General features: G+C 35.8%; 1 protein-coding gene across 4 annotated transcripts in view; it reads left to right on the forward strand.

The window, feature by feature from the left end:
• Positions 1-23,391, forward strand: part of TBL1XR1 (TBL1X/Y related 1) — a 151,763-nt gene that overhangs the window by 68,403 nt on the left and 59,969 nt on the right. For 2 of the 4 annotated variants that reach the window (XM_033129753.1, XM_033129779.1), the window contains exon 2: positions 9,870-9,944. The exons of 1 other annotated variant lie outside the window; for it this stretch is intronic. The gene's annotated coding sequence lies outside the window, so the exon portion shown is untranslated. Of the gene's footprint in view, positions 1-9,869; positions 9,945-19,964; positions 20,082-23,391 lie in introns of those variants that run through there. One more of the 4 variants, XM_033129761.1, reaches the window with a different exon arrangement.

Below are 23,391 nucleotides of genomic sequence, written 5' to 3' on the forward strand. Positions count from 1 at the left end.
TTCTTCCCTTTCTCCCCACCTCCTCTTTTTTCCTCTCTCCTTTCTCCTCACAGTTCTGTTGTTTATTGCAGGATAAATCTTACAGTCAGTTTAAAAAATGTATCATTTAACTTGTCTTAGAGATAAAAATAAGCTTTCTATTACATTGCTTCCTGGTCTCCTGAAGGAGAACCTGCATTCTCGGTTTGCATTTTCTTGAGTAAGTGCATTCATTGCTCATGGAGAGAGCTCACTTAATAGCAGGGCAGGTCCTTTGTTGCCTATAGAATCTTCGGTTGCTGTGATGTTAGAGAACTGGGAAAAGATAAGAAAATTAACATTTTAAATGTAATTTTGTCTGTAGATAGTTTTATGAATATGTTTTAAAAACTGATTACAACTACACAATTTACCTATTTCTTCCCCAGATTTATCTGTGAATTACATTATTATTTAGGACTATTAGAAAATGTGAAAACATCTTTTGCAGTAACACTTTAGTTTACATTATAGAAGTGATTTTTGGTGTCCAGTTGTCATTGACAATGTCAGAAAGCTAAAATACAAGCTTGTTTTCTCTTAATTTAAAATATGCGTAATAACTGTTTCTTCTTCCCCACTACTCAGTGAACATTGGCTAGTATTGGCAAAACTTATGGCCAGCGTTATTTGTTGCTTCCATTCATTCTGGCCAAGAGGGTTCATATCCAGGACCACTCTGTTATTTCTATACCTTCATTGTTCTAATATTTTTATTTTTCAATACTATGTTATTGTTCTTAACCCTTTTGTGCCCTTTTAAGCTATGTAAGCAGTTATAATTAGCTGATTTTTTTTATTAGTATTAATTCTGTGTGAAACGTTTCTAGGGATTTAATAGAATTGGTGCTCTCTTATTTTTAAGCCATAGGGTTTTTTTGTTGGTTTGTTTTTTTAAAACATTAAGCCAAACTCTGTATACTTGTTGCCAAGGTATCCAATAACCACACCATTTCTGCAGAATGTGGTATTACATAACAGCCTCATTTTACAGATGAGGACGCTGAGGACTTGCTCATGGTTATATGGATATGATGTGAAAGAGCTGAGTTTTTAAACAGAAAGAGTAGAAATCCTTTGTTCTTTCTATTTTATTGCGGTTTTTGCAATTTTTAACCTTTTAAATTGCAATTACTTTTGCACCAACGTAATACTTCCAGTGTCTTTTAAGTGTCTGAAGGTGTCAGAGAAATACTGAAGGTTCAGTACTGTTTTCTGATCGAAGTTGATTATTGTATGTAGTGCCACATAAGATGTTGGAATGCTTTAGAAAATTTTCTTCCCATCTAATGGTTATATAGTTTTAGTGGAGAATGCTTGAATATTTTTTTAAACTGGGTTTGTTACTTTAATTTTTTAAAAAATATCTTTACCTCATGTAACGTGAAAGCTTCATCCTGGATCTGTAGCATTTTGGGTGGTCTTGGGAATTATTTCATGGTCGACCAAATGTTGTCTCTTGCCCTGTTTGTCTTTTTGTGAATAAAGTTTTATTGGAAACAGGAATATCCATTCATCTATGTATAGTCTGTGGCTGCTTTGCACTATAATAAAGCCTAGTAGTTGTGACAGAGACCACGTAGCCTGCAAAACCCAAAATACTTTCTGGTCGTAGTTTGCCAACCCCTAGACCACTGCATAGCGATGGCTGAAAAGTAAGATGGATCAGTTGTATTCGTATAGTCTCAGTCAGTGCTTTATTATAATGTGGATCTTGGGCAGGTAGAGGAGTAGTGTTTTGTACTGAAGTACATAATTACTTAAGAAAGGTTTTCTGTCTTTTCATGACCCCTGAAACAGAGAACGGGGTGGGGACTGTGAGCCTCTCTCCCTGTGTTCCTATGTCTTGAGTGAATCAGGTTATATTATATTATATTTGGTGGTTGAAATGTTTCATTTTAAATTTGGTGAAAAAATCAAATTGAAAGCAGTTTGGCACACCAACATCAGATGAGAATTTGGCATTTTTTAGAATTATGAATGTTATTTTATTGTATACTAAAAATGAATTACGTTAAAATACAGTATAGCCCTGATTTCTTAAAGGAGTAGTATTCTAACAGCCACTTTGATCAAAATATGGTAGTTAAATGAGCAATTTGTTTTAACTTACTGGTGGTAAAGCGTTTGTTGGTACTGTCTGGATTATCAGTTTTAAAAATATCAAGTCAAAGCTATCAGTTTTTGAGTTTCAGGTGAAAATCTGTACGGAAGTACTCTTAATAAAGACAGATAAGTGTTACTCTTTTGAATTCTTTAGTAGTTGATAGAAATACAACATTTTAAAATTCTAGACTCAACACCTAATTTAATGTAAATATGTTTTTTCTCTTTATGTCCAAAGTACTTCAAAATGGCAATTTCCATTTTACTAATTATCTGCTGGCATGTTGCTAGTTTAAAAAAAGTTAAGAAGCTTATCTCTTTCTGTTGCAAAGAGAAAGTTAAAGACTTAGGTTTTCAAGTACAGTTGAGAGGCTCTCTGCTTCAGTGAGGGCCTGGTGTGTTCATTGTCACTCTGTTACACTGGTTAGTTGTGTTCTTTGTCACTGTGGGGTCACACTAGTCGGGCAACTGCCATGTGCAGGCACACTCCATATCTGTTATAAGTTTTATCACTGATTTTTTTGAATAGCTATGCTATTATATTAACTCTGAAAGGACAAAATAAAATGGAACTCCACAGTCACAGTAACATGCAGCACAGCAGAATCTTAATGGTCAGTTTGTGTCCTGCACAGAAGTGCACGGGCAAGGGAACAGGTGAGGGCTGACATCCAGGCCATTTCCCTGGGATGGAATTGTGTCTTCTCCGAGGAAAGGGCTCCTTACACACACACACACACACACACACACACACACACACACACACACACACTATTTTAAAATGATTGCATTTCAATCCTGTGCCTGGCACTGTTTAGCACTTTATAAATATTAAGTTTCTCAACTCTCCTAACAGTTTATTTTGTAGTTGAAAGAACTGAGGTACCGAGAGTTTAAGTAACTTGGCTTAGGTCGCCTCGCCTATTAAGTGTCAGGTCTTAGGAGTCAAGTCCAAGCTGTATGGCTCCACAGTTCAGGCTCTGAACCCCCTGTTCTGTAATGTGGCTTCTCTTTTTTCCTAAGTTGTCCTGCTGGAGTCTAATTTGCACAGAGGTGCCATAGATGCTACTGGTGGCCCTATCGTGACCCTTGAGTGCCAAGTTCGAAAGAATCCACAGGGCACATAGGGCAACCCCGTCTATCCCACTATAATAACTTCCTTGCCGAGTGATAGATCCGGGTTTTGTTTGAACATTTCCATTGATTTCTGTAACAGTTTTCCATTATATTGAGCAGAAAAATCTTCCTATAACTTCCACCTACTACTTACAATTTTGTCATACAAAGCTGAGTCTCATTTGGTTTTTATGTGTCTAAATGTAGGTGTCAGCCGTTCTCCTTTTGTGCTGTTATGATAGTAACTCTCCTGTTTTGTGGTCTTACGGGGTCTCTTTCTCAGAAATCTTCATTTTTTGAGTGAGGAATTGAGTTTATCTTTTGTTTCTTATTGTTAATCTTAAAATCAAATTAATAGCACTTTTAATTTACTTGTTAATAGTATGCTTCCCACTTGAGTTCGGAGAACCACTGACTTTACATTGCTAGTATTTGAAGAAAGTGGTCCCTTCTTGCCTCTCCCCCCAGTGGATTGATGATTGGAATCTGACCAGTGAAATTCCCCATCCTGCTCTTTTGTGGCTCATAATCCAGTAATTCTCAGTCTCCACTAGAATCACATGGGGGATCCTTAAAATGCAACCAATGTTCAGAATCTACTCTAACTCAGTTAAAGCTGTCACATTTAGGTTAGAATCTGGAAAAATATTTCTGTAGGACAGAGTTAATCAAAGACCCAACATCCCTGGCAGACCTGTTCTCGTTTCTTCTGGGAATGTGTTGTTCAGCAGAATGATTTTTGTGTTGTTCTAGTCTAATTAGCTATTCAGATTGTTGGTATCTTGAATCAGATATTCAGCCCTTGGGAAGAGTGAGGAACCCAATGAGATCTAGGAATTGTGTCAGTTTTTCTTCTAACTTAAGGGCCAACGTACTGCCTGTGTGGTTTTAGGCAAATTTGGAGAAGGCAAAGTTTGATACATTTTTTTCATCATGTTATTTCTTGTGTTCTTATGCTGTTCCTACTGCCTCCCGTCACCCTTCTACTTGTTTCTTCTTCCCAAATAACTTAAATACAAATGTGTAGCTGCTATTAGCTATGTGTTAAGAAGAAAACAATGTCGTATTTTCTAAGGCATCGTAAATTATAATTTGCACCATTAACTTAGTAAAGGGAAAGAAATTAGTTACACGTTGTTGATGTGCCACCTTATTTTTTTTTAAGTAACTGACAGCAGTGTGTGTTTAGTCATACATTTTTATATTACCTTTCTAAGATCACAGCTAAAGTTTGAGTCTGAGCTTTTTCTCATGTCCAATTCTCTATCATTGAAAGTTAGTGAACTGGACACTTTTGATGGGTAGATGTTAGTACCTGAAAAATAAATTTGACTTCTAATAACACTTGAAGCTGCTCAAACCAAATTTTAATTTTAAAAATTCCGTGGCTTAGTGTAAGGCAGTTTGTGTTTTTTTATTGTCTTTTAATTGCATTGCTTAGTTTCTGACAGGCAAATTTTGGGGTTCTTGATAGCTTTTTGTCTTACTCCTGTACAAGTTTTTTTTTTTTTTAATTTAATACAAAGTTCAACCACATGTGATTCTACCAATGAAACTAACTCAACTGAAATAATAATCGGATGATTATACATCAATGCATGTTTAAATTGTTCTTCATGTGGGTTTGTGGCCAGAGTATGTCCTATTTTTAGAAAATTGGGATCATAATATACAACTTTTGAATCCATTTTCCCTAAGTACTTAAATAACAAAGGAAGTGAAAATCATAGCCTGTGATGGTAAAGCTGTCTTTGGTCTGACTGCTCTCCCTTTGAGTCTGATCTTGATCTCAGGATGAGTTTCCTTAAGATTTCAATCCCTTGTCTTACAGCCTGCTCCCCTTTTCCACTCACTTCATCTTCAGGCTGTCTAGAGTATTATGTATGTGTGATTCCATGGAAATTGAGAATGGGGTGAGGAGAGCTTAGAATATGTTCTAGAGGCTTTGATGAATGCATAGTATCTTATTAGAGATTACCATGTAAAAGAAGGCAACTAATAAAAATGTTTTGTGAACTGGATCAATGGAATTGAGAAGATTTTGATTTGAAACTGATTTACAAATGCATTCCTTTTTTAATTGTTCCAGTTTAAGGTAATCACTGTTTATTTTGCTTTCAAACCATGTGCTAAGCAGTTTAATTTGGACTTTATCTGTGACTTTTCTTTTGCTCAGAAGTTCATTTAATAAATCTTTCTAAGCATATTAATAATTATTGTAGGAATATTATGTTTTTCTCTTCTTGGGATGATTTTCCTTAATTCTCCAAATTTAAACAATTCATTTACACCTTATATTTTTTAAGGATATCAAGTACACTTTCTTGAATTTGTTATTGGCCACTAGGTCATAGATTAGATTATGTCATTACTTTAATAAGCAGATTTTTTTATTTGTACCTTTTCTTAGGGAAAGGTCCTATACTCCATTAGCTTTTCAAAGAGATCTACAAATCAAATAAATTTACTTCAGGGTAGTACTTTTGAAGATCAGTCGAAATATACTCTTGAGCTATTTTATAGGATTTTTGCATCTTAAAAACAATTCTCATAATTATATGTAGGTGATAGGTTTGAGATGATGTCTGCTGAGTCAGCAGTATCTGTTTCTGTGCTGAAAGCCTATTCTAAAATTAATACTTATTTTGGGTAAAATGTTCTAAAATACAGATTTTAAAAGCAAAGCTTTTGGATACAAAACCAAAGCCTACAAAAATTTATTACATCACAAGAAGCAAAGCAAATGGATTTAGTTTATGTAGAATACAAAGTAGTTGATAATTTTATGCTGATTTTATAATGTGATTCTCATGTGCCCTGTTTTTTGTTTCTTTGTTTTGTTTTTTTTTTAATGGCAAAAGATCAACTTTTATTGGTCACTTGATGGAAGTGGCACTGAAATTATTAATATAGCCAGCCTCTCCTAAGCATTTTTAAAATCAAAGTGCACTGTTGAGTCGTTCTTCCTAACGAGTTTGATTTATTTGTGCTATAATTCAGTCTCTACTATGTTTTATTTTCAAGTATGTATGTACTTATTCCTACACATATATATATATAACACTTCATAGATATAACACTTTATGAACACACATATCTTAAGAACTATGTATGTTCAAGGCACTATTCTGAGTTCTGGGATGGGACAGCAAGATGAGCTGATCAGTCCCTAGTCTCCAGAGGTCTGAAACAGGGAGGCATGAGAGAATAAGGTACTACAAAGTTGTGGCAAGAGAGGCTCAGATTCCCCTCTCCAGATAGTGGGGTGAATAGTCAAGAGAGGAAGCTGATAGGGGCTGAACTTTGAAAGAAGAGGTAGGCTAGGTTTGTGGGCAGAATCATAGCAGGAGGACATTACTGGCCTAGGAACGAGCAGTCGCACGGCAGCCAGAATGCTGGGAACGGAGAGATAGGACCATCTGCTATGGTGAGAGTAGAGGATATTGAGCAAGTGAGATTATAAAGGCAGATGTAAAGAAAGGATGCACATGTTTTTTTTTGTTTGTTTTTGGACAACGTGAATTATTTTAGTGCAAATAGTTTTAATATGCATTCCGTTAGATTATCTTAAATATACCATAGATTTTTGTAGTTCTTTCATAGAATATATATTTATATATTTTTAAATTTAGATATTCAATTCATAAGATGAAGAATTATATGGTATGCTTTATACATGCACTGCACAATGGCTGGGGCATGGGTAAATGAGTTGACTACAGAAATATCCAGTATAGAATCCAAAACAGCCCTGCATAGATTTTTTTAGAAATTCCTCAGTTTTCTAGATTGTATGTATTTGCAAATGGGCATAACTGTTGACACATCATTTTCTACAGATTAATTCACCCTTCAAATCCCAGAATCAAATATTTACCTAAATATGTATCAAATTATTATTGTGATTTTTTTTTTCCCCCTTAAGGACTTATAGTCTAATAAGAAAAGTTAAATAAGTGAATGGAGAAAACAAGGTCAGAGAGAAAATTTGAGAAAATTGAGATTTGAGACATATGTGAGAGTGATGAAGGATTTGCTGACCACAGCAGAGTAAGAGAATAGAACCTGGGAGAGGATGAGAAAGACTAGCAACTGGAATGATCTACATAGGTGTTTTCCACAGGAATGATCTAAATAGGTGTTTTCCACAGGTAGATGTATGTGAGTTTGTGTGTGTTGTGTGTGTACACATCCCAGTAGAGTAAACAAATACCCATTGGGGTAGAGTGCTCTATTAGTCTATTTTCATTTTTGGTTTAAAAAAGTAAACGTTACTTATATTTAATGTAGGGTTTCAAACTTGTACCCTCATTGGGCCGTGATGTCAGAGTCATGTGTAACATCTGGTACATGATGGTTTTCAGAAGAGTGGGGTGTTCTACAAAGCAAAAGTGGAAGTCCTCCTTTTCACTTGTTGCATTTCACGTGAATTGCCATGTATTTGAACTTACTGCTGTAAGCTTACTTGTGTTTAACTACATAGATTTATGGATTATGTTATCCAGTTTTAACCAAACTCCACAAAATAGACCAGACTTAAAGATCCCTACAAAGAAACTGAATGCAAGACTCATAAATAAGAATAGGAAACAAGAAAACGATAGAGCTGATAAACTACCAGAGTGATCTTTTCTCTTGCCGTGATGTAATCATTTTAGAAGATAGATGATAAAAATTAGAGGTATCAAGAAAGATGTTTTTTTGGGGTGGCCCGTTAGCTCAGTTGGTTAGAACGTGGTTCTTGTGACACCGACGTTGCCTGTTCGATCCCTGCATGGGCCACTGTGAGCTGCGCCCTCCTTAAAAAGAAAAGAAAAGAAAGATGTTTGACGTATAGGCGTACATTCACTATTAGTACTGATGAGCCTTGCTCTAAGAATAAATTGTGCCTTGAGATGTTAGTTAATGATATAAAGCTATCGTGATTAAGACATTCAAAAGTTGAGTCTAGAATATTGGGGTCGGCCGGATGGCTCAGTTGGTTAGAGTGGGAGCTCTCAACAACAAGGTTGCCTGTTTGATTCCCACATGGGATGGTGGGCTGTGCCCCCTGCAACTAAGATTGAAAACGGTGACTGGACTTGGAGCTGAGCTGTGCCATCCACAATTATATTGAAGTCCAACGACTTGGAGCTAGTGGTCCCTGGAGAAACACACTGTCCCCCAATATTCCCCAATAAAATAAAATTAAAAAAGAATCTAGAGTATTTTAAACAATATTGCAACACTGTAAAAAAATAATTCGTATATTTTTTTACTTTGGTTTTCTGTGTTTTACATTGTATGTAACTCAGCAGCACATGTTAATTATTTATAAATAAATCGAATGAGTGTATGCGAAAGCTTTTTTCTGATAAGTGCACTCTGCCGATTTTTGGATAACAAATAGCCTTATATAGCCTACAGCTCAAAAACTCATGAAAAATTTGTGGTAAAGTAATTGATGTTCATAACAAATGACCCTGAGGTAAACAGAGCCTAGCAGTAATCTAATTTTTGTTTGGACTCAGTCATAATAATATCTATAGAATATTTCCCCTGTAGATGGTAGAAAGGATCTACCAGCTAGCTCACGAGTGTCTTGTACCAAAAAGACTAGGGGCCTACTCCCCTGTCTTGAAACACCAGAGGCTGGTGGAATGTTGTGTGTTGATATTGTCATCTGTAATTTCAGTTAAGTGTGCGACATGTTTAATAAATGTTCTTTCAATTCCTAGATCTCCTTATAACTTAACCACTTGAAAATTATGCACTAGCACTAAAGTTATGCAGTATGGCCATGAAGTTGGCAGTCAGCACAATGAGAGTTCCAGTCAATTAAAGATAAAACCAGAGGGGAGCAAACTTCAAGGGATTAAGTTCTTTCTGCTGTTATTCAGAGTATTTGCTTAGTTATCTTTTTTAGTGTTTCCTGACTTAGTTTGCCTGTTAAGTGTATGAGGTAAAGCTCCCACATCCCTTTCTGTGGCATTATCTTGTGCGCTTCCAGAAAACTACTCCACTCCAGCACACAGTGGGACCCACACGGGTCGGTGTCCACCTGCGAGTCACTGCCCTGACAAGGGTGTGTGAAGAACCACGTGCATATTTACAAAAAAGGTTCACGGACAGTAATGTGCTGTGACTTACCAATTGAAAAGACTGGGTGAACTCTGTAAAATGTAAACTGAAGAGATTAAAATTTAACAAGGTTTGATTGAAACGGTTTCAAAAGCAATCATGTATTTCTCTTTATTTTTAACCAGAATATATAGAATATAGGTTTAATCCTCTTCCTGGTTCATGATTACAGATTATTAACATACTGTGCTGGGTCCTATTACAGCAGTATTTGCAAGAGTTGGGTTGAATGTGGGTCAGTTTGTGCACATTCATCTCTTGAGCCACATGCTGTTGAGAGTGTCAGCCTTTTAGGAATGTTAGATTCAGTGCCTGCCACATGTTAGTGCACTCAAAAGTTGCTGCTGCTGTTTATGATAACAATTGCTTGGGGGAGAAAGATACTCGCTAGTGGAGACCTCAGAGACATAAATGAAGAGTATTTCATACATGTAGAATTTGGTGTGAGAAATCTTTTAAACTGAATTTGTTTTAGGGCACACTGAATATTTTACTTTCCTTTTTCTCAGCATCAGCAACAGCAACTTGTGATTGGCGGTACCGGATATTCAGTGGTACATCCCCACATCAATGCACTGCCAATGGTAAGAATTGCTCCCACTCGACTATTAGAGTATTTTATTGCTCTTTCTGTTGTTCTCTTATTTTTAAGAATCTATTAAGAATTTTGAAAGTTTCTCACAATTCTGACAAAATACATGTGTTCCCAAACTAAAAACTTTTCAAATATAATTTAAGGTACTTAAAGTAAATGTTCATTATTTAGTATAAATAATGAAAAGACAAACCCTTATTTTGAAGATTTCTATTATCTGTAGTTTTTATAACTGCTTGCTTATGGTTACCAGGATGAAAACTATTATATAGTGATGATCCTGTATTGTGAATAGAATTTTCTTGTTAAACTTAAGTTATAGTGGCGGTAATAGCTCATGTGTTTTTGTCCATCATCTTACTATAATAGTCTGTTTCTCTGTGTTGTGTTTATCCTAATTATTTATAGTTAGTGGGGAAGATAAGTGGCTGAATTTTCTACCTGTTTTTAGTTAGTGAAAATTTTTCAGGAGAACCATTTTTACCAATTAAAAAGATCATTTAGAAGCCTTCCTCTATTGAATAAAAATCTGTTAACTGTATTATTACAGCAGAATGAGCACTGGACTCTGTAGAGTTGCGATTTGCTCTCGTGTGTGTGTCTTGGCTGACATTTGGCAAGTACTCTTGTAAAAGTAGATGACAGGATTGGACTAAATTTCTAAAGTTTCTTCTAGCTTCAGGCTAAATGATCTCATCACTGTAAACTAGAATCCATAATGATTCTCCCTTAGAAAAAGTAATTCCCTACCTAAATGGTACTGCTATGTATTTTGGGGATCAGTAAATAGCAGGATAATTAATTTTTACTTCTTGTTGTTTTTTGTTTGTTTTTTTAGAATTAATTACTTAAAGAAGAATGTTTTCTATTTCAAAATACATTCTATAGTGTATCATCAAAAATTTTAATTATTTTTAATCAGATTTTGATTTTAACATTAAATCAAGGAGCTATACAAACTGATTAAAGTTTATAGAATTTGGTGGGAAATAGTAGATGATGCATCAGTCTGAAATAAAAAACTAAAAATTAATTAGAACTAGGATAAATAGGTGAGATAAGTTATCTGTGAAAATATTCCTAGGAAATGATTCATTTTAACGAAGAATCTATCCAAATGTTGATGAGGAGGATTTCCTTTGTCTGAACTATCTTTGAATTCTTATTGGGGGGGAAGGGGAGGGATGACCTCCCTACCACCCTCCCTCTTCTACCCCCCACTTCTCCAGTTAATGGGGAATGTTGGGGAAAATAAGAATTTTTTTTCTGTCTTTTCCTAGCTCGAAGGATTATGTGGTTCTTCATTAGACTACAGAGTTGCTCAAGTAAATAGCTCCATGGTAAATCATCTTGGGCATTTTCGAGTACCTGCCCTTGGCTTTTTGTTTGAAGCTCACGTTTGAAACCTGTTTTCTAGGTTATTGGAGTCTTAACTATCTATGACATGTCTCCCCTGAGAATCCGTTGCACAGACCGTGGGCATCTGAGATGCAGGTGCTGTGCAACCAGCTACCTCTTCCAAGTGCCTGTACTCAAGTGAAATTTTTAATGTGCCACTCACATAGACTGTATCTTGTTTTTTTTGTTTTGTTTTTGGAACAGCTTATAAATTATATTTTAAATCTGAGCATCTCAAACACATTTGCCAATTTTGTTGAAAGTCCCTGCAATCATTTTTAAGTTATGATCACAGAAATTTGTTTGTTTATGTTAGTGTTAGTTCTGTATGTGCGTGTATGTGTGTTAGAGATCAATGACAGGATTGCAGCAAACTTGCTTACAGTCTCGCTGAGGACACCGAAGCCGTTTCTACATATTTGCCTGATATGCTTATAAATTTATAGATATTAGTTCAAAATGGTGATTTTCCTAAGGGCCTGAGAAATGCTGTAGTGCTCAGGGTTACACCTGTGCTATGTAGTATCTCATATTCCCCCCACCCCGAAAATGCCATATAGGAATGCTTTGAGGGAGCAGTTACTTCTTCTACCACCCCCACACCTGCCCTCAACTTTTTTCTTGATATAATAATCATGAAGGGTTTATAATCCTATTTGTCTCTTCACTTGCCTAGGTACAGGTTATGTTAACTGATTGCACCGTAAATGATCCTGAATGACAGCTCCTTTCCTGTATGTTCCATAAGTGCTTTCTGTAATTATATCATTGCATTAATAGAACCCATTGGCCAACAAGGTCTATATTATTATTTAACTCTTTATTGTGAAAAATTTCAGACATTCACTAGAGAATAGCATAATGAACTCTCACCTAGATGCAGTAGTTGCCAGTTTTGTTTTATGTAACCACCTGATCCCACGTATCCTCCACCCCCAAACCTGATTATTTTGGAGTCAATACTTACATCACTTGATTTCATTCATACATATTTCAGTATGTGTCTATGGAATATATGGACTATTTAAAAATGTATATCACAAAACCATTATCACATGTTAAGAACTGACAAAAATTTTTATTATTTGAAAAGGAATTTAAAGATACTGTTAAAAAATTGTAGTAAAATCATAAAATTTACCATCTTAACATTTTAAGTGAACAGTTAGTACACTTACGTGTAGCACAATCTATTGTAGTATAATAGGTCTCTAGAACATTTTCATCTTGCAAAACTGAAACTATACCCATTGAACAAAACCTCCCATTTCTGCCTCTCCTCATTCGTTAACAACAACCATTTTACTTTTTGTTTCCATGAGTTTAACTACGTTAGATACCGTATATGTGGAATCATACTGCATTTGTCTTTTGCAGCTGGCTTATTTAACTTAGCATAATGTCCTCTCGGTTCATACATGTTAAAGCATGTGACAAGATTTACCTCTTTTTAAAGGCTGAATAATATTTCTTTGTATATATGTACCATATTTTCTTTATTCATTGTTGATGGACATTTGACTATAGTGAATAATGTGGCGATGAACATAGGTGTGTAAATATCTCTTTGAGATCCTGCTTTCAATTCTTTTGGGTATATACTCAAGTGACATTGCTGGATCATGTGGTAATTCTAGTTTTAAATTTTTTAAAATAAATTTATTGAGGAATATTGGGAAACTGTGTGTTTCTCCAGGGCCCATCAGCTCCAAGTCATTGTCCTTCAATCTAGTTGTGGAGGGTACAACTCAGCTCCAGGTCCAGTCGCCGTTGTTAGTTGCAGGGCGTCCAGACCTTAGGGGAGTCTAACCGGCAACCTTGTTGTTGAGAGGATGCACTCCAGGCAACTGAGCCATCCGGGAGCTCAGCTGTAGCTCAGATCAAGGTGCCGTGTTCAATCTTAGTTGCAGGGGGCGCTGCCCACCATCCCGTGCGGGACTCGAGGAATTGAACTGGCAACCTTGTGGTTGAGAGCCCAATGGCCCATGTGGGAATCAAACCGGCAGCCTTCGGAGTTAGGAGCACGGAGCTCCAATCGCCTGAGCCACCAGGCCGGCCCTATCTGTAATATTTCTACAAAGAGAAACTTCCCTCATCAGACATTTGGTTACTACTCTATGGCATAGTTGGCATAGGAAAGGCATACTACATACTTGATTCTTTCCTTTGTTTACTAATTTTCAAGGTACAGAGTTGATTTCTATATCCTGGAAAAGTAGACCAATGAGGACTTTTTAAAACGTGTCATTGTGAGCTTGTGGATTTAAGTATTGATACGTTTATTGCATTGTATTTTTTATTCTTATTCTTATGGATGCTCACGTTGTCTTGGCCAAGGAGCCTTTTGGGTTGACTTCTGAGTCTTTTTGACAGTGGCTTTCATAAAAATAAATACTTGTTGATGCATTTATTTTGAAACAATGCATAAGCCAGTTATCTACCTTTTTGGTTGGTGGTGGTGGTGGTGCTACCCATAGTACAGATGGAAATATATTTCAAAAACAGTCTTTCTCTGATCTACCCCTGCCATGTAACAGGGCAGACCTCATTACCACCACCAACATGTAGTGTGCATGCATGTGTGCGTGCGTGTGTGTGTGAGATTATTCTTTGAGATACCTTGGCCCTTGTGTGCCTTTGCCTCCCTCTCCTCTCACCCTTTACCTCCACATCTAGACCTGCACTGTACAGTGTGGTAGCCACTAGTCATGTGTAGCTATTGGACACTTAAAACATGACTAGTTGTCATTGAGATGTGCTGATGTATGTAAAATGCATGATGGAATTTGAAGATAATTTCTAAAAAGTTAAATCTCTATTTTAAAATATTGATTACAAGAAATGATAATTGGATGTATTGGGTTAAATAAAATATATTAAAATCAATTGTTACATGTTTTAATATTTTTCATGTGGCTACTAGAAAGTTTAAAATTACATAAGTTGTTTGTATTATGGCTTGCATCACATGTCTGTTGGCAGTGGTTTTCTAGGTCTTGCTAGTCACAGATACCTGACCTATAGTAGATTCTCCTTATCTGCCAGAAACAAGTAATTAGTGCAAGGAAAATTTGGTTAATGCTAAGATCTGGGGAAAACTGGAATAACCCTCAGAGGGTTCCTAAAATTAGATGATGCAACTACATCACAAAGCTAAGAAAGTTGTCATTACTCACTCAGTAGGCCCTCATTTACAAATGAGGTACTAAAGCTTAGAGAAATGATGCTATACCACATACTTTGTCATAGTTACAGAACCAAGACTTGAACCAGATCTCCTCATTTTCAGTCCAGCATTTAAAAAAATTCTGTCATACAAATTATATAGAATCTGAATATGCTTCAAAGGTGCATCATGAGAGCTTTTCACAGGACCTGGGGAGGAGATAGAACAATAAAGATTAAAAGCATCTTGGCTAGAGAGCTCTAGGTTTGTTTCATTACTATTAAGCGCTAAAGATGCAAACTGTCAGGAAAAATTTGTTTTCTCATCTATTTGTGTTATTCTCTTATTCAGGAAGATCAGTTATTTAGTTTGCTCTCCTTTGTCTACATTTATTATCTTGTCAAATCATTTTTCTCCCCCAATTTTTCAGTTGTAAAGTTGCCTTTTGTGTCTTTATACCTTCTTCTGAGAACTTCTGTCTTTCCCATAATTTCAAGTGCGTATTTTTACCCTTGAAGGATGGATAGAGTAGCTGCCTTAATGTCTTTATTTGATAATTCTCACATCTGAAACATTTCAGGGTTGGCATCGGTTTTTATCCTTTTCTGACAGAATTGGTCAGATTTTCCTGATTCTTTATATGTCAAGTAATTTTGATGTTATCCTCTCGGGAGAAATTTTTTTTCTTCTCATTAAAGCAGGTGATCAGCATGGTTAGGTTTAGTGTGCAAGTTCTGTTTTACTCTCTGTGATGTGGGCAGTTGTTTTAATGTTAGTTCACTTTTCAAAGCCTCTGCTAAGCTGCTGTGGGTCTATTCCTCATATGTACCATTCAGGATTAGCGTGGGACCTGAACACTGATTGGTATCTGTAGTTCTGAAAATCTTTCCTTCTTTGGGTGTGTTCTGCATAGACTCCTTGGGATGAACTTGGGACTTTGTCAGTTCCTGCACAGAAATACAGGATCTCTTCCTCCAACCTTCGTACTCCAGCTCCCAGGGGCCTCTTTTCCTGGTTTAGTTTGGCTCTTTTCATTTAAAGGGACTGGCTTAATCAAGCTTTTGAGGGGGGGGAAGCACACAAAAATGTACGTATGTCAGTTATACTCTTGAGCAAGTGTCTTAAGAAGAAAAGTAGAGAGTTATAATTCAAATATGGAGTAGTGGCTCCTGTCAGACAAATTATCCCACAAAGTGTGATCACAGTCTCTGGACAACATCTGAAAAAATCATCATGAGGACACTAGAACAAACAAAAACAAGTAGAAACTGGACTGCATTGGTTTCTAAAAAGAAGGGAATGGCTTTGAGTGAGTTTCCCATCTTGATGGTTTTGCCGGAGAGCAGGCTGTATTGGCTTGTTCGCAGTCTTCCTGGCTTGAGGAATCAAAGACAGAGTTCAGAACGACCACACCAGCTGCAGAGTAATGGAGGCAGCAGGAGGAAGAGGGAGGAAATCCCAGAACCGCAGAGGTAGGGTATCGAATACTATATATGAATTCTGCCAAGTATGGATGGGCTGATCCCTAAACTGGAAACAGTTCAGGTGTTTGTCAGTGAGAGAGTAGATAGACAAACTGTGCTGTATTTGAACAACATAGTACTACTGAGCAGTGGAGAGGAACAAACTATTGATGCCTGCAGCAACTTGGATTAATCTCTGAAACATTTTGCTGAGTGAACATAGCCTTTCATAAAACAAGACACAACATGATTCCACTTATATCATGTCCTAAAAACAGGTAGATTTTATCTGTCCAGAAGATGTGGAAGAGGCAGAACTAATTTAAGTTGGGGACAAAAGTGATTGTCATGTCTTAGAAGTGGATGCCTGCGTATTGGGGACAGTGATTAAGTGGGGAAGGGCATGTGGGAACTTTCTAGAGTGATGGCAATATCCTGTATCCTGTTAGGGAGTTGGCTTACTTGAGTATACATGCATTTGTCAAAACTCATTGAATGGTGCACTGAATATATATCCATTGTATTTTGTGTAAATTTTCTTTAAAAGAAAAACTACATTGAATACTTCACTATAGTTAATGATAGGCAAGCTGAAGTATACATGGGGGAATTATACTGAGGTCTGCTCTACAACTTCTTTTGAAATGATTGAAAAATTAAGGTCAATTAATAAATCTGGTAAAACATATACAAGGAAATGTTAATTTTAAAGTCTTAGTGGTGGCTGTGTTAATATTCTCTGTACATACAGTTCTCTCAGTTTTTCTGTATGTTTGAAATTTTCATAATTTAGGTTGGTGCAAAAGTAATTGTGGTTTAAAAGGTTAAAAATCATTTCAAAAACCAGTTACTTTTGCACCAACTTAATAAAATGTTATAAAGATACTAGTAGGTAGTATTTCACTGAACTAGTATCCTGTTAATACGTTGTTTTTAGTGGCTTTCATCACAATTGATATTATTTAAATTTGAAAATAGTTTATCCGTAACATTTTTCTGTGCACTGAGCTGTGAACTGTTTAGGATGCAGAAAGATATAGAAATATAAATAAACAATAGAAGTGAGAAGACAAAACATATCTACATAGTAATTTGATTACTTCAAAGCAACATAGCAAAAGCTCATTAAGATAATCTATAATACTTAAATTCGGAGGGAACGGATACATAATTAGAGTATGCGCAGAGTCAAGTATGATTAATGGGAGATGGAATCCCTAGGGCTGCTTATTTTGAACAAATTTTGAAAATGCTATTAGAGGAAATTATTAGATTCCCTTTCCATTCTTTTAATTGACCAATTGTCATTTATGAAGTATGGCTTAGGACACATTTTTTTTTAATGCGTTGTATTCATTTTTCAAAGAAGGAATGCTGTATGATTTTTATGCTAGAATTGTTAGCCAGATTGTGTGATTAGAATTTGTTTTTAAAAATAATCTGTATTTTAGAAATACGGTAACAGTATGTTCATGAGTTGTTGGGTTGAAAAGCAAACGATCATTGTTCCAGAATTTTGTGGTTCTTTCATAAAGTTTTGAAAGACAAGTATAGTGCTATTAAAACATATTGACACACAATATTTGATATGAAGTATAACCTTTAAAAAAATACCAATTCATTTTTTTATCCTCAATTTATTCTTGGGAAATCTATTCTGATAGGCTGATAGGTATTTTTTTAAATGTCTGTATCAGAATAAATTTTAAGTGAATGGAGATGAGAGAAAAATAAAATATTAATATTAAAATATAAATTGAAATTATGAGATGTGTTTTTAACCATTAATTTGATCATTTCAGCCTTTATGTTGACAATTGTTTCTTCCCCAATCCTGAAATGATAACTTCCAGCAAAACTAAGCAGTTATTAAAAATATTTTAGAAAATACAAAGTTACATATAATTACTTGATGTTATTATAATGGCTTCATATTTTTCTGGTGACCCAAAACAGTCAGATTTGGACTTAGATTTGATCTTTTTTATCTTTCCAACTGTATTGCAATAATAAAAGGAGTTACCATTTTCTAGGTATTGTAACTTCTCAAAGCAAATGTGCTGTGTTCTGCCCGACTCTAGCCATTTATATTGTTCCAAGAATTCTTCATTGATATGTAAATGAGATATTTTGGTCTTTGAGAGAATCATGTGCTGACTTATTATTTAAGTAGTGGAAAGAATTGTAAATGTGTTTATGTTCTACAGATAGAAATTTAGTGAGGGACAATCTAGTGGGCTTCACATGACAGACCAACTAATTATATAAACATCACATATCCCTTTAACTGCTGATGTTGGTGCCAGTGCCACCTTAGAGGAGAATATTTTACCCGAGACAGTTGTTTAGTCCTAAATTTTCCCAGGATTTGTTTTACATCTGTACAATATTGGCTAAAAAACAGTACTGCTTATAGTATCTTATTAGTAATGCTATTTTTATCAGTAGCTAAGCTCAATGTTTAAGTCTTTCTGAAAAAGTCATGGGGGAGGTAGATGGAGATGTAGAAAACCGCTGAGAACATTTGATGGTCAAAGCAGCTCTAAAGTATGCTTTGCTTATATATCCTGATTTCTGTTGTTTACCATTATTTTAATCTTAAGGTTATTTTAATCAGCTCATTAAGATTGTAAAACAAAATGCTCAAATTAAAATGGAAAGTATGTTCAATATAAAGGAAAATTTTGTTTCACAGATTTTATGTCTCAGACACATATGGATATCACAGACATTTTAAGACTATCCAGGATCAAAATTAATTACCATCAAGACTGCTTTACTTTTGCCTTTGTTTCTACCAACGAGGGAGAAATTTTATTAGTGATTCTGAATAACATATTAGGTACTATATTGCCAGGATGAAATGTTCAAGTGAATAATTAATGGAATTGTGTGGATGCCAAGTTATTTTATAATTCCTTGGGTAATTTGCATAAAAGAAGCTACATTAAGTTTTTTTTTCGTTGAATGTTTTCTTGTATCTTTATATCCTTTAAAGATAGAGGTTGCATCCTTTAGAAGAGTAGATTTTTGATTGAGGGACACGTTTATTGGTTCTTATGTCCCTGCAGCTTTAAATCCGCCAGGTAAGAACCATAGCATCACCATAAGCGAAAAATAAATATAAATTAGAATGTCGGCTGACCTATGAACTTAAAACTTATAATTCAGCTTACTAGACTTTGGAGGATTAGCTGGGACAAGGCAGTTTATTGTATTTAGGAAATTAGAGTTAGAAAACCACCATTTTTTGAGTCATCATAGCCTTTCTATTATTTGTTACTGATAGAAGCTTGATTTCTTTCAACATAGAAGATGAAACACAAAGACACTCTTTTTTTATGTTTCTGTGTGTCGGGGAAAAAAGTCATTTACTTCAATTAGCCTGTTGTCAGAAGGCGAAGCCACATTCTGTTTTGAAAGCTAACCAGATAAAAGTTATTGCATAGGAAAAATACATTCATTACCAAAGAAGGATATCACAAGCATAATTATTGTTTTGTTGCATATTAAAATTAAATGATTGTTTAATTTACACTAATCATTTCTCATCATTTTACTCTTTGTTCAAGTTACTTAACTGAGGACATTTATGAGACACTTTATCACTTGAAGTTATTACTAGCCCAGCGGTGTTCCTGTGCTTATTTTTTAGTTATACTGGCCAAAGCTGAATAGATTTTTTTCAGGTCATAATTTGGTCACTTATTACTAATCCTGTTTAGATGATATTGCTACTAAGGTTGGCGTATTTTACCAATCTTACCAGCATTTGCAAGTTACAAACTAATTGCTTTTAGTAGTTCAGACATATGAAAATTATTTTCTGTTTCCAACTTGTATTTTCAATGTTAACCGTTAAATTTTGCTATTAACAAAAGCCCTACATTTTATTGTTTCTTAAATTCATCCGTAGACTCCCTCAATGTTCAAGCCAGAGGAGCCCTTTCAGATTATCTAATTCAGCACCCTCATTTTACAGATGAGGAAACTGAGGCCTTGGACTAGAACAGAGGTCTCCTGACTCAGTCCAGGACTCTTTCTGTTACACCATGCTGCCTGATGTTTGTTTATGGAACTTGGCAACATCACATACAGGGTGAGCTTTGTTTTTAAATGAACACACAAAGTGATTTGCTCCTCATCAACTGCTGTTCATCATTCTTGTCTAACTTTTTATTTTCCTTTTTTACCCTTATCTATTTTAACCCGTAACATAGTCCAACTACTGATGATTTTTTATTTTTGCTGCTACTTCTTGGCATTTGACCATTATTTTTAAGAATTAAACTCTTAGAAGCTTTCTTATCAGTAACTGTTATAGCCTTACCAGGCATTATAGCAATAGTAGATTAAACTTTATAGCAGGAATGATTTGAAGAGTCTTAAATTTAGATTTAAAAATGAATTACAAGTAAGTGCAGGAGTGTGGATATGAGATCTAAGAGCAGATATACTAGTATGAGAGCAATTTTTGTGTGAAATAAAATGCCAAGAAATACTAGCCAGCAGTGTGACATAATTGCAATAAAAATGGTTTATCTTGTGATCTCATGGATTGAACAACATTTGTGTTTTAGATTATAGAGTTATTTTCTGTATTGATGCTCAAATTGTCCCATTTTTGGCTAGTGAGAATCTCTTTAAGTTATAGTTGCTATGTTCTTTAGACAAGACCCTAGTAGTTTTAGATAACTTTCTTGCTTTCTCGTTTAACAAGATGTTATAGACATACGTAGTTTTCGAGGGTAACTCCGGGACTTTCAAGTTCTTGTAGTAAGCTTATGATTTCTAGATTTCTGTAGGATCAAAGTGTCATTTCACCCCCCCCGCCATTGTTTTGAATTTTTATAAACATTGTTGATAATTAATTTTGCTTTTGTAAAAGAGTAAGAAAAAACAAAAATTTTTAGTTTAATGAAAATTAACATGCTTCTCTCGTATATTTAAATACTTTAAAAGAAATCTGTTGTTTTCCATCACTAAAATAACCATGATGTCAACCTCTAGAATTTTTGACTGTTAGGGTAAACTAAAGTACTAATTCAACGATGAATGCTGGAAAAATTTGTTGGATGGGAAAAGGTTACCACCATCACAGTCACACAGATACTTTCCGTCATATGTAAGTTTTTGGAATTCTTTGACTATTTAATTATTTATCAGCCGTTTTAAAGGGCCCCTACCCACCTGCCAGTTAACTAGTTGTGTTTCAGGTGAACTAAATCAGAGGTCTAGAAATATTAATGCATAAACAGTTTTTCTGGAAAAGATATCTGTGGGGAGAAGGATTGTAAATGGTTTATTTTGATCAAGGCATAGCTATATATAAATTGTGCTTGGATTATATTTCTTGTGATTGAACATGAGAGCTGTTATTTTATGATTTATGAAGGTTTTAAAAATATATTTGATTAGCTACTATATGTCAGGTACTAGACTGTAAAGAGGAGACTGCCTTTTAAACGCTTATAATTTCATAATAGTTGAAAACACAAATTGGCATAATAAAAGGTGATATAATAACTGTTTAACATGTAGATTACAAACTGGTTTTCCATGTATTTCTACCTACCTGTGAGGTTTGTAGATTAGATTTTATTTCTGTTTTACAGAACAAGAAATGGGGGCTCAGGGAAGTAAAAATGACTTGATTTAGTGTCTTAATGTCGAAAGCAATAACGTTTGAAAGAAAACATCAACATTCTGATTTCGAGTCTAATAATCTTTTTACTACTTCCCAGTTTTGAAAAGAGTAAAATAGCTGTGCTTTGGGATACAGGAGGAAAGTACCAACTGTCTTTAATGTTGGTATTTGAATAAGCTTCATAGGTGACAGTTGAAGAACAGAAGCATTTCAGCACTTGTAGTTAGAACAAAGAACTAAAAAGCAGGAATGTGGTAATTTGCGGGATGTTAGAATGATATAAATATACAGATGGTCCCCAATTTATGATTGTTCAACTTTAAGTTTTTTGACTTCGCAGTGGTGTGAAAGCAATATGCATTCAGTAGAAACTGTACTTTGAAATTTGAATTTTGATCTTTTCCCGTATGTATGTGGCATGATAATTTATGATCCTGGACAGTGGCAGTGAGATGATTTTGCCCAACTGTAGGGTAATGAAAGTGTTCTGGACATGTGCTAGGCTAAGATATGATGTTCATGAGGTTAGGTGTATTAAAATGCATTTTCTTTTTTTTGCCCTCCTTCTTCCACCTCCCGCCTCGCAGTTCAAGCCCTTGTTTCTCAGTCTAGCTGTGTAGGACACAGCTCCCTGGCCCATGCTGGTATTATGAGCCTTGCGCTCCCCCCGGCTGAGGTAGTTGGTCACCAGTTGTCAGTTGTCAGCTCACGGCAGTTCTCGCCGGCTGCTGGCCACTCATGCTGGCCGCTGGCCGCTCATGGCAGCATACGGCATCCCGCTGCAGCCCACGGCAGCCCCCAGCAGCTCACAGCAACCCAGCTCCAGGGAGAGCCGTTGTTCACAGTCTTAACTGTAGAGGGTGCAGCTCACTGGCCCATGTGGGAATTGAACCTGAGACCTCGGCGTTAGGAGCACAGCGCTCCAACCACCTGCGCCACTGGGCCGGCCCTAAAATGCATTTTCAATGTACGGTATTTTCAACTTAATGATGGGTTTATCAGGACATAACCTTGTCGTAAGTCAAGGATCTGTATTCTTCTCAAGGGTAGAGTACATTCAAGGAAGGTGCTGTGTGGCTAGATAGATAACTTTGAGACCATAGACTGGAGCACTTGAACCTGGCTAAATGGTTCAGAATGAATGTGGAAGCTAATAGGTAGCAATAAATATATGTGACGTAATCGGAATTATGTTTTATGTCCAGGAGGAGTTTAGGAGACTTTGAGGCAATTGTACTAGTACAGGCGATAGGAACTGTAGAAAAGAAGGCATGGCTGAAAGTGCTATTATATAGGTCATAGAAGGTAGAATCTAAAAGATTGCAGGTAAAAGCTGAGGTAGGAAGTTAAATCCAACACGATACTAAAGTTTAAAGTGTGGTGAATGGTAGAATCCTTGATAGTTTTTGGCAAGAGGAGAATTCAGGGGCCTAAAATAAACATTGCCCCCAGATAATGCTGAGTTATGAGATTCTGAAAGGATTTGCGCATCAGCCAGAATGCTTGGAGTGGAAAATGTCAGGGGATGTGTCACAGAGTGGCACATAATGGGAGAGATGGTAGTTTCCTTCTGTTTCTTCCCAGTGGATGAGATCCTTAGCGGGAGAGTAGAGTGAAGACCAGAAGGCTGTAAAGAAGTCAACTGTACTTAGGGCAGGAAGAAAAATCAGTGAGAGAGGGGAGAGAGGACACAGTCAGGAATCCGTCAAGTGTTGGAAGTTTAAAGACTGTTCTTATTTCTAGTCTTCTCAAATGCTGGAAA

The sequence above is a fragment of the Rhinolophus ferrumequinum genome, chromosome 2, assembly GCF_004115265.2.
Source record: "Rhinolophus ferrumequinum isolate MPI-CBG mRhiFer1 chromosome 2, mRhiFer1_v1.p, whole genome shotgun sequence".
Classification (NCBI taxonomy): Eukaryota; Metazoa; Chordata; class Mammalia; order Chiroptera; family Rhinolophidae; genus Rhinolophus; species Rhinolophus ferrumequinum.